The sequence below is a fragment of the Chiloscyllium punctatum genome, chromosome 14 (assembly GCF_047496795.1).
Source record: "Chiloscyllium punctatum isolate Juve2018m chromosome 14, sChiPun1.3, whole genome shotgun sequence".
Taxonomy (NCBI): domain Eukaryota; kingdom Metazoa; phylum Chordata; class Chondrichthyes; order Orectolobiformes; family Hemiscylliidae; genus Chiloscyllium; species Chiloscyllium punctatum.
In genome coordinates this window covers 13,475,620-13,487,874 of record NC_092752.1, presented here as the reverse complement: position 1 = coordinate 13,487,874, position 12,255 = coordinate 13,475,620, and the positions used below count along the sequence as shown (strand labels likewise).

At 44.9% G+C, this 12,255-nt stretch overlaps 1 long non-coding RNA gene across 1 annotated transcript in view; it reads left to right on the top strand.

The window, feature by feature from the left end:
- The first annotated feature begins 4,434 nt into the window (after positions 1–4,434).
- LOC140485466 (uncharacterized) overlaps positions 4,435–12,255 on the top strand; it is a 31,328-nt gene continuing 23,507 nt past the window's right edge. Inside the window, exons 1-2 of the long non-coding RNA XR_011962338.1 lie at positions 4,435–4,608; positions 7,254–7,366. This is a non-coding gene — a long non-coding RNA (uncharacterized lncRNA). The remainder of the gene's footprint in view (positions 4,609–7,253; positions 7,367–12,255) is intronic.

Genomic DNA, 12,255 nt, shown 5'->3' with positions numbered 1-12,255 from the left:
AAAACATGTGATGCCTTGGTCTATATGAGTAGGAGAATTGAGCATAAATGCAGGGAAGTTATATCAAACATGTACTTAAAGTCAGCGTAGGACTAGACCAGGTCTGCTCTCTCACTACAGAGAGACGACTAGTGGTGGTGGTTTAACCTGGGGGGTCACCACATCTCAGCCCAGGGGCAAGATTGAGGAGAGTCCTTCATGGTAAACCTAGCTGCTGTGGGAATCGAACCTGTGTGTTAGTGTCGGTCTCTATCGTAAACGGGTGGCACGGTGCCCTGTGGCACATTCTCCCCGGGTCTGCGTGGGTTTCCTCCGAGCTCTCCGGTTTCCTCCCACAGTCCAACGATATGCAGGTTAGGTGGATCGGCCGTGCCAAATTGCCCGTAGTGTCCCAGGATGTGTACGTTAGGTAGATTAGCAATGGGAAATGCAGGGTTATGGGAATAGGGTAGAGGGGTGGGTTGATGAATGGGATGCTCTTTGGAGGGTCAGTGTGTGTGTGAACTCGATGGGTCAAATGGCCTGCTTCCACAGTGTCGGGATTTTATGGTTCTTTTCTTTTCTATGAAACCAGCCATCCAGGTGGAGATTTTATTGAGATGGGCAAGATGATGATGGCTTTGAGAAAGTGAACAAGGAAAGGTTGTTCCCATTAGCTGACCTTGTTAAGCATTAAATTGGAGGCAAATTCGAGGCTTGGGGGCAAGAGGGACAGGAGCAAGAGTTTGGTTTTAGCACAGTGAGTGATCATGATCTGGAGCTGCTGCCCGCTGGTTGGTGGAAAAGGCAATGGAGTCATAAAGACACACAGCACAGAAACAGACCCTTCAGCTCAACTTGTCCATGTCGACCAGATATCCTAACCTAGGTGAAAGTAAGGACAGCATGGTGTTAGAGATTAGAGTCGAGAGTGAGGAGCTGGAAAAGCACAGCAGGTCAGGCAGCATCTGAGCAGCAGGAGAACTAATGTTTCGGGCAAAAGTCCTTTCCTGAGAAACGTCGGTTTTCCTGCTCCTTAGAGATCCCAGCCTTATCTAGTCCCATTTGCCAGCCTTTATCCCACATCTCTCCAATCCTATTCATATACCCATCCAGATACCTTTTGAATGGAATGACCAATGATTTTTCTTTGTTCTTTCATGGGGTGTGGGTGTTGTTGGTACGCTCTGCATTTGTTACCCATCCATAATTGCCCTTTGGACAGAGTGAATTTGTTGGCCATTTCAGAGGGCAGTTAAGTATTAACCACATTGCTGGGGGTTTGGAGTCACATGTAGGGCACACCCAGTAAAGGAAGGCAGATATCCTTCCCTGAAAGGTATCAGTGAACCAGATGGACTTTTATAATAATCGATATCAATTTCTCAGCCACCACCACTGACACTAGCTCTAAAATCCAGATTTACTGGATGAATTCAAATTCCACCCATCAGCATGGTCTATTTGAACCCTTGTCACTGGAACATTAGCTTACTGTGGCTACAAGGGCGGGTCAGAGGCTGAGAATTCTGCAGTGAGTATCTTATCTCCTGACTCCCCAAAACCCCATTGACAAGACACAGGTCAGGAGTATGATGGAATACTCTCCATTGGCTTCGTCAACACAGTTCTGGTCGCCTCGTTATAGGAAAGAGGTGGAAGCTTCAGAGAGTGTGCAGGGGATATTGAGCAGGATGCTGCCTGGGCTGGAGGGTATGTCTTATGAAGGAAGGTTGAGGGAGCTAGGGCTTTTCTCATTGGAGTGAAGAAGGATGAGAGATGATTTGGTAGAGGTGTACAAGGTGTTGAGAGACGTAGAGTGGATAGTCAGAGTCTTTTTCCCATGCTGCAAATGTTCATCATGAGGGGCCATAATGTTAAGGTGATTGGAGGAAGGCTTAGAAGAGATGTCAGAGGTAGGTTCTTTACTCAGAGAGTGGTGGGTGTGTGGAATGCACTGCCAGCAGTGGTAGTAGAGTCAGATACATTAGGGACATTTAAGCGATAGGCACATGGAAGATAGTACAATGAAGGGTATGGAGGTTAGTCTGATCTTAGAGTAGGATAGAAGGCCTTTCACAAACTTGAGGGCCTGTACTGTGTTATACTGCTCTATGTTCTAACACTCAAGAAGCCCAAAAGTGTTTATAAAAAAGGCAGCCCACTTGATTGATTCTCCAAATAATATATTCACTCCAATGCACGGTAGCACCATCTACAAGATGTCTTGCAGAAATTCACCAAAACTCTTTCGACAGCATTTTACAAACCCACAGCCACTTCCACCTCTATGGCGAAGGACAGCGCACAGAGGAGGACATCACCAGCTACAATGTCCTCTCCTTGCCATTCACTATTCAGATGTGGAACCATATTGCAGTTCCTGCAGCATCACTGACTCAAAATTCGGGAAGTCCCTAACAGCACAATGGGTCTGACCTGCAGCCCAATGACTGCAGAGGTTCAAGAAGGTCAAGGGTGATTTGGAATGGGTAATAAGTGCTGATCTAACCAGAAATTCCTATATCCTGCAAAGGAACAGGGGGAACCTGTACCAATGGAATGAACTCCACCTTGAACCGATCTGGAACCAGTGTTCTATGGAAAAAGATAAATAGGGTCATTACTGAGACTTTAAACTAGTGATTTGAGGGTAAAGGGAAGGGGAAAACCACAAGAAGTATGGTGGTAAATAAAAAGGAAAGCAGCAGGTTAGCATGTGCGCAAGAGGATTTAATTGAATTGCAGACAATGAAAGAAGCAATGGGGAAGGATAACTCAGGAGATATTCTTATTGAAAATGTTGGAATTCCATAAAGAGGGTACAAAAGCTAGCTTAAGAGCATTTTACCTGAATGCTCGTAGCATTCGTAACAAGATAGATGAGTTAACGGCACAAATCATCGAGAATGAATATGATTTACTGGCCGTTGAGGAGACATGGTTGCAATATGGTCATGACTGGGAGTTAAATATCCAGGGGTATCAGACTATTTGGAAGGACAAACAGGAAGGTAAGGGAGGTGGTGTAACTCTGATAGTTAAGGACAACATCAGGGTGGTGCTGAGGGATGATACAGGTTCTATGGAGAATAGATTTGAATCCATTTAGTTGGAAATTAGAAATTCTAAGAAGAAAACGTCTCTGATAGGTGTAGTCTATAAGTTACCGAATAATAATACCCCACTGGGGTGGGCAATAAACAAAGAAATAACTAATGCCTGTAAAAGTGGCGCAACAATTATCATGGGGGATTTTAATCTACATGTCTACCAGGTCGGTCAGGGTAGCCTTGAGGAAGAGTTAATTGAATGTAACCGCGAATGTTTCTCGAACAGTATGTCATGGAAGAGATGAGGGAGCAAGCTATCCTAGATCAGGTTCTGTGTAATGAGAAATAATAATTAATGATGTCATAGTTATGGATCCTCTTGGAAGGAGCAATCACAGTATGGTTGGATTTCGAATACAGATGGGAAGTGCAAAGATAAAATTCAATACCGGGGTCCTGTGCTTAAACAAGGTGAAACAGGTAATTAAGAAGGCAAATGGAATTTTGTCCTTCATTGCTAAAGGGATTGAGTTTAAAAGCAGAGAGGTTATATTGCTGCTGTACAGGGCGCTGGTGAGGCCACATCTGGAGTACTGCATGCAGTTTTGGTCACCTTATTTGAGAAAGGATGTACTGGCACTAGAGAGGGTGCAGAGGAGGTTCACTAGGTTGATTCCGGAGTTGAGGGGGTTGGCTTATGAGGAGAGATTGAGTAGACTGGGATTATATTCATTGGAACTTAGAATAATGAGAGAGGATCTTATGGAAACATACAAAATTATGAAGTGAATAGATAAGATAGAAGTAGAGAGGATGTTTCCACTGTCGGGTGAAACTAGGACAAGAGGGTATAGCCTCAAAATTAGGGGGAGCAGATTTAGGACTGAATTGAGAAGGAACTTCTTCACCCAGAGGGTTGTGAATCTGTGGAATTCCCTGCCCAGGCAAGCTGTTGAGGCTTCCTCAGTAGATGTTTTTAAAGCTAAGATAGATAATGTTTTGAACAGTAAGGGAATTAAGGGTTACAGTGAGAGGATGGGTAAGTGGAGCTGAGGCCATGAAAAGGTCAGCCATGATCTTATTGAAAAGTGGAGCAGGCTCAAGGGGCCAGATGGCCTACCCCTGCTCCTAGTTCTTATTGTCTTATGTTCATATTATAAAATCTAAATGTGGGATAGAACTCATGCACTCTGAGATGGAGAAGCACTGCAAGCAGAAATATAAGCAGAGTTCGGTAAAAAAAATTCATCCAAGAGTGGGTTAAATCTGCACATCCTGGTCCAATTTCTGATTTGAGGTGCCCTGATGTCGTGAAAGGTGCTATACAAATTCAATTCTTTCTTTTCTTCATGAGCACCTGGGATGTTCATTTATCAGGGCATTGCTAACCATGATTAAATATGCAGGTACATCCACAGCGCTGTAGAGAAGAGAGTTCTGGCATTTTGACTCAGTGACGGTGAAGGAATGGCGACACAATTCCAATTTGGGATGAGCCATGGCTCGGAGAGGACTTTGCCGGTGCTGGTGTTCCATGTCCCTGCTACTTTTGTCGTTCACCGCGGGAGACCTCAAGGTAGGTACTGACTACAGAGCTGTATTTACAGTCAGGAAGATCTTGAATATGCAAAAAAGGTTTGTTTAACTGCGAAGACTTGTGTTTCTGATGTGCTTACAACAGAAATGTTCTCATATTGTAAGATGAATTGAAAAGAACCGTGCATGAAGGTGACAGTTCCTCTTTTAAGGACTTATCATCAAAGACCTGAATGGTAACATAAAAGGATGTTCTTTTGGTACGTAACGCGGTATGTATCCATTAAGCAGCTTGCATGTCATTCAACCTATTAATTTCCTTTCAATAATTAAATGTCCTTTGTTTCTCTCTTCCCTTTTATCCCATCCATGCTAACATACTTATTTTCAGTTTTCAGTTCAGTTATACCAGAAACATTAATGTGTCTTTTCTCTTTTTTAATGTATTGTATGTGCTGTGGAACCAATCACTACCAGCAAATGTTGGAGTGGTTTGTTATCACCAGTGCTCCCCTTCTAGGAAGAGAGATGAGATAGGCCGGGAGTTGCTTTTGTTAGAACAGAGACAGCTAAGGGCAGACCTGGCATACAAAGTTATGAGGGGCATAGATAGGGTATATAACGAAAACCCTTTTGCCTCAGTAGAGGGGTCAATAACCAAGGGACACAGTTTTAAGATGAGGAGCAGAAGGTTAAGAGTGAATTTGAGGAAAAGATGTATCACCAGAGTGTGGGGGGCACATCTCTAGAGAGAGGTGGGCACCGTGAAGGATATTGTGCTTTACTTCCCCCTCCAACTCCATTTTGATTTTGTCTCTTCCCTCTCTCCCTAACCCCTCGCCCCTTTGACAGTTTGCATTGACCTTAACGCGCTTTGCATGTAAATAGTTAATTGGCTACATGGGTGTTTTATTGATGATGGCTAGTGTTTAAAAAGGAATAAAAAGATTCAGGTAATTTTGGTGGCGGCAAAGTCACTCAGTTGTGAGTGTGAAAACACTTCTGGGTATGAACAAAGATAAAGCAGACCCAGTATTGGTCGAAGGTGATTGCGCCCTTTTTTAGTGATCTGAAACGCCTTTTATTGTGTTGCACTTCAGCCCCACACTTTTGATCTTTGGGCACCCAGTGTGGGCAGTCCGGAAGACCTCCTCGTGGATCTGCTCCTGGGCCTGGCCAGGCTGCCTATAAACAGGTCCAAGCATTGGAGGCGGGTCATCTCCGCCGACTGCCTGCCCCTCTTCCATGGTTATGTTTGAGCCTGGGTGTCCTTGGAGAGGGAGCACACACAGTCCATCAATGCTCTCCAAGCCCCTAGAGAGAGGTGGGCATCACAGGAGATAGACTGCTTTATTTCCCTCTCCAATTCCATTTTGATTTAGTCCCTACCCCCTCTCCCTACCTAACCCTAACTTTTGTTGGTTCATATTACTGTTATTGGGCTCTAAATGTAAATATGTAACTGGCTATTCAGGTGTTTTACTGGTGGGGGTTGGTGGTTAAAATGGAAAATGGGAAAAAAAAAGATTGGTAATTTTGGTGGTGGTAAAGTCACTCAATTATGTGTGACACAAAGAAACAAAAAAATAGCATTTAAAGAATGGAAACTCAAATTGCCTGGATTGGGCCTTGCATGTAAATTTCTAATTGAGCGTTTCACTGGTGGTGGTTAATAGTTAAAAACCGGAAAAAAGTCACAGTGATTTGGTGGTAGGAAAGCCGTTTGGGTATTTGTAAGGGCACGTCTGGATATAAAACAAAAATAAAATGAAGAAAAGGCAGACCGGCGATGGATCTGCAGAACTCTCTACCTTGGACTCTCTATCATGCACAGACCATCATTACGTATCAATCCCACAATAGGTCCCACAGTAGGTCCCACAGTAGGGTGGCACGGTGGCACAGTGGTTAGCACTGCTGCCTCACAGCGCCAGAGACCTGGGTTCAATTCCCGCCTCAGGCGACTGACTGTGTGGAGTTTGCACGTTCTCCCCGTGTCTGCGTGGGTTTCCTCCGGTTTCCTCCCACAGTCCAAAGATGCGCAGGTCAGGTGAATTGGCCATGCTAAATTTCCCGTAGTGTTAGGTAAGGGGTAGGGGTAGGGGTATGGGTGGGTTGCGCTTCGGCGGGGCGGTGTGGACTTGTTGGGCCGAAGGGCCTGTTTCCACCCTGTAAGTAATCGAATCTAAAGGTCAATACATACAATGTTGCTAATTCATTGAGAATTCATTAATTTTCAACCTGACCCCCATCCCTACCCCCTGCCCCTTGTAGGAGCACTTTTATCGCACAGATTGAGGCAGTTGATGTTGAAGGCTCAACAGCACTTTTACAATGATAGCTAGTGGCATTTACTCTGCAATAACCCACTCACTGTTTCACATGCAACTCCTAACCTCATGATAGCCTGGGTCCAAACGTGAGTAAAAGGCTGAATTCCAAGGGTGAGTTCAGAATCACTGCCACTAATATCAGGCAGGATTTAATCGAAAGTGGCATCAATGAATCCTAGGAAATTTGAACTTATTGGGAACCAGGAGGGATGCCTCTCCTTCAACAGCACCTTTCGAATTCACGACCAATCGTATTGAGAAAGGCAATGGCAAAGATACAAGGCAGTACCATTTGGAATGCCCTCTGAGATTCTAACCATCCTAACTTACAAATATGTCATTGTTCCTTCAGTGTCACTGGGCCAAAATCCTGGAATGCCCTTCCTAATGGCATTGTGGGTCTGCTGACATCAGATAGACTGACATCATCAAGACTTCATGCTGCCTTCTGGAGAGCAAGTGGAGGTGAGCAATAAATGCTGGCCCAGCCAGTGAATGAATGAGGAAAACAAAACAAACTTCATTATTATCGAAAAACAATCCTCTTTTGTAGATACTGTACAGTGGTGTGTCCTCTACCATTAAGCGCAACATAAGTCCAAGACAAAGCAAAGACTAAGGGGGTGAGAGGTGCTTGGTGGCATCCAACTACCTCAAAAAACCCTTACTTGAACCACATACTGGTAGAGGTGGCTGAAACCACAAGGTATTGTGGGCTGTTATCTGGGAAAATATCACAGTATTTCCACTTTGAGTTGCACTTGAACCTCATTCCAAACAGATGTGCTGCACGGAGTATAGAATATGCTCTCCAAATACTGGGGTTCACTTTGCTGGTCAGAGTAACCATTGGTATTTCTCCTCTGGGGTAGGCCCCATTCTAGACTCTGGAGGCCCCCTTAGTATCCTCTAATTAGTGAGTGATGTGCAGTGTGTCGGCTGATGGGTGTGGCTGGTCCTTCAAACCCTCAGCAGCAAGGGCAAGTGGCTCGTGTCGGAGAAGGTATTCCATTGACAGAAACTGTACAAAAGACAATTAGAATCACCTCTTCCTTTGGAAGTGGCTTGTGTGTGAGTCTTGAGTTGGAGCCTGCTCTGAGGCACATGACACCAGATCACTTCCCTAGCTCGCAATTCCCAGTTAGGTTTGGACATGCAAACTTCAAATTCAGGAAAATCTGCTGATACAACGTTAAACCATGCCACGGATTGCAGACAGTTACCTGTGAATGTGAAATCTGATGTTGCTGCTGGTGCAGTTAGCCTATAACACACGTGGCACGTAACCAGGCCACAGCCTTCAAGCTGTAGTTTCCAAATATGACAATCCTCCCTCACCATGACGAGAATTTATTTACAGGTTCATTGCAAGCACTGAGCACTAATGCTTGGCTGTGATAGATCAGAACATAAATCAGTCCACACTGTATCAGTAAAAATGCACAATGTTTTCACTCTCCATGTAATTTGACATTAATCGTATGAATCTGGAACACAAGGAGGCCATTCAGCCCCTCAGACTTGTTCTGCCATTCAGTAAGATCATTGCTCCATTACCCTCGATAATCTTTCCCTTCTTGCTTTTCGAGAATCTATCTACCTCTGCCTTAAAATATTCAAAGGCTGTGCTTCCAACATCTGTGCAGGAAGAACTTGAATCATTTTAAATCATAGATTCATAGAGACGTAGAGCTATACGGCATAGAAACCGAGCCTTCAGTCCAACTTGTCCATGCTGACCAGATAGACTTAATTAATCTAGCCCCATTAACCAGCATTTGGAAGTCATCTGGCCTTTTCTGTTTAATGCTCACTTCCTGTTTGCTGTTTTCCCTCCATGCTATGTCCTAACATGACAGGCAATCCTGTTAGAGATGGCGGCGTAACAGTTGCTTCCTGGTTCTTGTCCATTACATTCTGGAATCAGCCACCCAGGAAATGCAAAGATTGGTTTAAAGTAACAATCTCTATCTCACCCCTGGTCTTTTCTCAGTTTTCTGTCCCATCAGCACAGCAGAGATCAGGAAGTCACTCTGAACAGTAAATCACACTATTCCTTAACCCCAAATGAATTCATTGCATCGGTCTCTTTGTGCAGGGTTTTCTATACAGCATATCATGAGAGGATGAGAATGTTGAATCCTGTCATTAGCTCTCTAGGACCTTCTCAATGACATTCACAGCTGGTCTACTACACTGACCGAGTTGCATCATGCTTTATAGCCTCAATATCATAGAATCATAGAATCCCTACAGTGTGGAAACACAAGCCAACAGCAGGAGGACAATCATCATGCACACTATGGATCTGAAGCAAAGACAGTCCAAAATGAAAGTCCAATCTCAGTTTTCACAGGAAGTTCAGACAATTGTTTTATACTTTGTCTGCCATATTGGTACTGTGCTGGGTTATTCTAAAATATTAACACATCAATTTCACTGGATGGGTGTGGAAATGTCAGTCAGTTTTCTAGCTCATGGTCCACATCCATTTGTTAAGGACCTGGTGCCCTGAGGTAGATGTAAAAGGTTCCTTGACATTGTCTTGAGGAAGAGCAGGAAAATTCACCATGCAATGTTTAGATCAGAGTAGTGCTGGAAAAGCACAGCAGGTCAGGAAGCATCCGAGGAGCAGGAAAAGCGACGTTTCAGGCAAAAGCCCTTCACCAGGAATAGCCATGCACCCTATCTAGTGTGATTACACTTCCCCCAACATTACTGTTTAGTCATTACCACATCGCTGTTTGTGGGATCTTGCTGTGCTCAGATTGCCTGCCGTGTTTCCCACGTGGTGACTGTAGCAGTATTTCATTTGCACTTCACTGGCTGTGGAGAGCTTTGGAATCCATGAGATGCTGAAAAGCACTATGGTGGCAGGCCATTGTCCACTCTTACCCCACTGACAGCTGCTTTGTAACTTCAATATCATTGAATCCCTAAAGTGTGGAAACAGGCCATTCAGCCCAACAAGTCTCAACTGACCCTCCGAAGAGTATCCCACCTAGACCCATTCCCCTACCTATTACTCTACATTTCCCCTGACTAATGCACCTAACCTACACATCCCTGAACACAATGGGCAATTTCCCATGGCCAATTCACCTAACCTGCACACCTTTGGACTATAGGAGGAAACCGGAGCAGCCTGAGGAAACCCATGCAGCAGGGGAGAATATGCAAACTGCACACAGACAGTCACCTGAGGCTGGAATCAAACCCAGGTCCCTGGCACTATGAGGCATCAGTGCTAACCACTGAGCCACCATGCTACCCTGAATTTCTTTGAGTGTATCTAATAGGGGCTTGAACGACGTGGGCGAAATCCTGGAAAATCACTTCAGTAGTTGGAGGAGACCTTTGTCAACACTGGGAGCAACTTGTTGCATTTTCAAACAGTTCCGGGTGTCAAGATGAGATTCTAACTGGGGAGCAGTGAGCTGCTGATTAACATTGGGGTTATTGTTGGTTGCCTGCCTCATTGGCTGCAAATCTCACCTCATGGGTATGCAGTTTCCTACCCTGCTATGAGGAAACTAGTCCCAACTTGAAAGTCAAAGTGTTCATCTGTGCCACCATCTTGGACACCCACCAACAACATCTTAAAACACACTCCAGTGCACCAGTGTACCCACCCAGTGTCCACAGACACTGGCATCTGACAGTTGGCACCTTTCTGAACATTCAGTCACATAAACTCAAGGGCAGCCTTCGATATCAGTCCGGGCAATTGGGAAGAGGCAGTTGGCCACTTCGCCCAGTCAGGATCAGGGTGGTCTCCTCAAAGGGGCTGAGGAGCCAAATGTCGGGAGTCCCATCACCCATTTGACTCTTAGTGCACTGTTTTCTCCTGAAATTACAGAAAGAGAGGGATTGACTGTGGTGGAAGTGGGTGGGCACAGCCGTTAGTGCCATGCAAAGGTCATGCGGTGTTGAGAGGGACGGGTGTTGGGATGGGTGAGAGTCAGCGAGGGAAGCACCAGTGAGAGAGATGGAGCATGAACCTTGGTGGGAGCTGGGTGCTGTAGCAGAAACAGAGTGAGTGTGAGGGAACAGAGAGAAGGTAGTGGAACTTATCCCAGCAAAATGGAGATGATCATTAATCTTCTTCATATAGCACTGGCTGTTCCTCCAGATGGCTGAAGCTTCTTCAACACAGCATGAACAGAGCTTGTCCAGGAGCAAGAAGGTCTTTTAAAGGTGCTATGATGCTGGTCCATTCTGGGATAGGCCAGCAGTGATGAGCTGTACTGAGAACAACAAGTGGTAGAAGGAGGCTAGCACCAGCCGAGAGCGGTGACGAGGGGCAGGGTGGGTAGTTAACGGCGTGAGTCTGGAGGGAAACGACGAGAAACCTCACTCAGCCTCGAGAGAAACCCTCCATGAAACTCAGCAAAGCTGACACTTAGTCAAACAAACAAACCCATTTGACATTTTATAAATGGCAGAAGGAAACGCCCACATTAAAAATTGAGACTTTTTTTTACTTATTGCGCCTGAGGTGCGGGAATGGTGGTTAAATAAGTTTTCAAATTTAAAGCAGAGATATACAAGGTCCACTTTCGACCACCTCAGATGGTGAGGGCTAGCACATGGGGACATAGCTTTAATTTGAGAGGCGATAGATATAGGACAGACGTCAGAGGTAGGTTAATTATTCAGAGAGTAGTAAGGGCATGGAACGCCCCGCCTGCAATGGTAGTAGACTCGCCAACTTTAAGGGCACTTGAATGGTCATATAATAAATATGTGGATGATAATGGAATAGTGTCGGTTAGTTGGGCTTCAGTTTGGTTTCACAGGTCGGCACAACATTGAGGGCCGAAGGGCCTGTACTGCTCTGTAATGTTCTATGTTCTAAAAGGTGATGTACAAATGTAGCAAGTGTAACATGAGAAAACCTTTTACACTCAGCGAGTAATTGGGATATGGAACACTTTGCTTGGAAATGTGTTGGAGGGAGGTTTAACTGAAGCATTCAAGAGGGAATTGGATAGTTATTTGGATAGAAATGGGGTACAGGGATATGGGAAGAAAGAAGGTGATTGCCACTCGGTAATAGAGCTGGTGCAAGCACAATGGGCCAAATGGTCTCCTTCTGCACTGTAACAATTCTTTGATTCCGAATGTGTTAAAAATGCTCCACTCCCTGGGCATTCAGTGTTCCCCATTGGCTTTAATTATCTCTGTTCAATTCTGCTGATTTTTGCTCATTTTGAGGTGGGGTGCACTCCAATAAGATTGTGAGGGTACTTGGATGTAATTTGCCATTGGCAATGTTGGGTGCAATTTCTGGTCTAAATTTGTGTGTTATGTCCAAAAGGTAGCTCCGGGCTCTGGTATTTTAGTACTTGCAG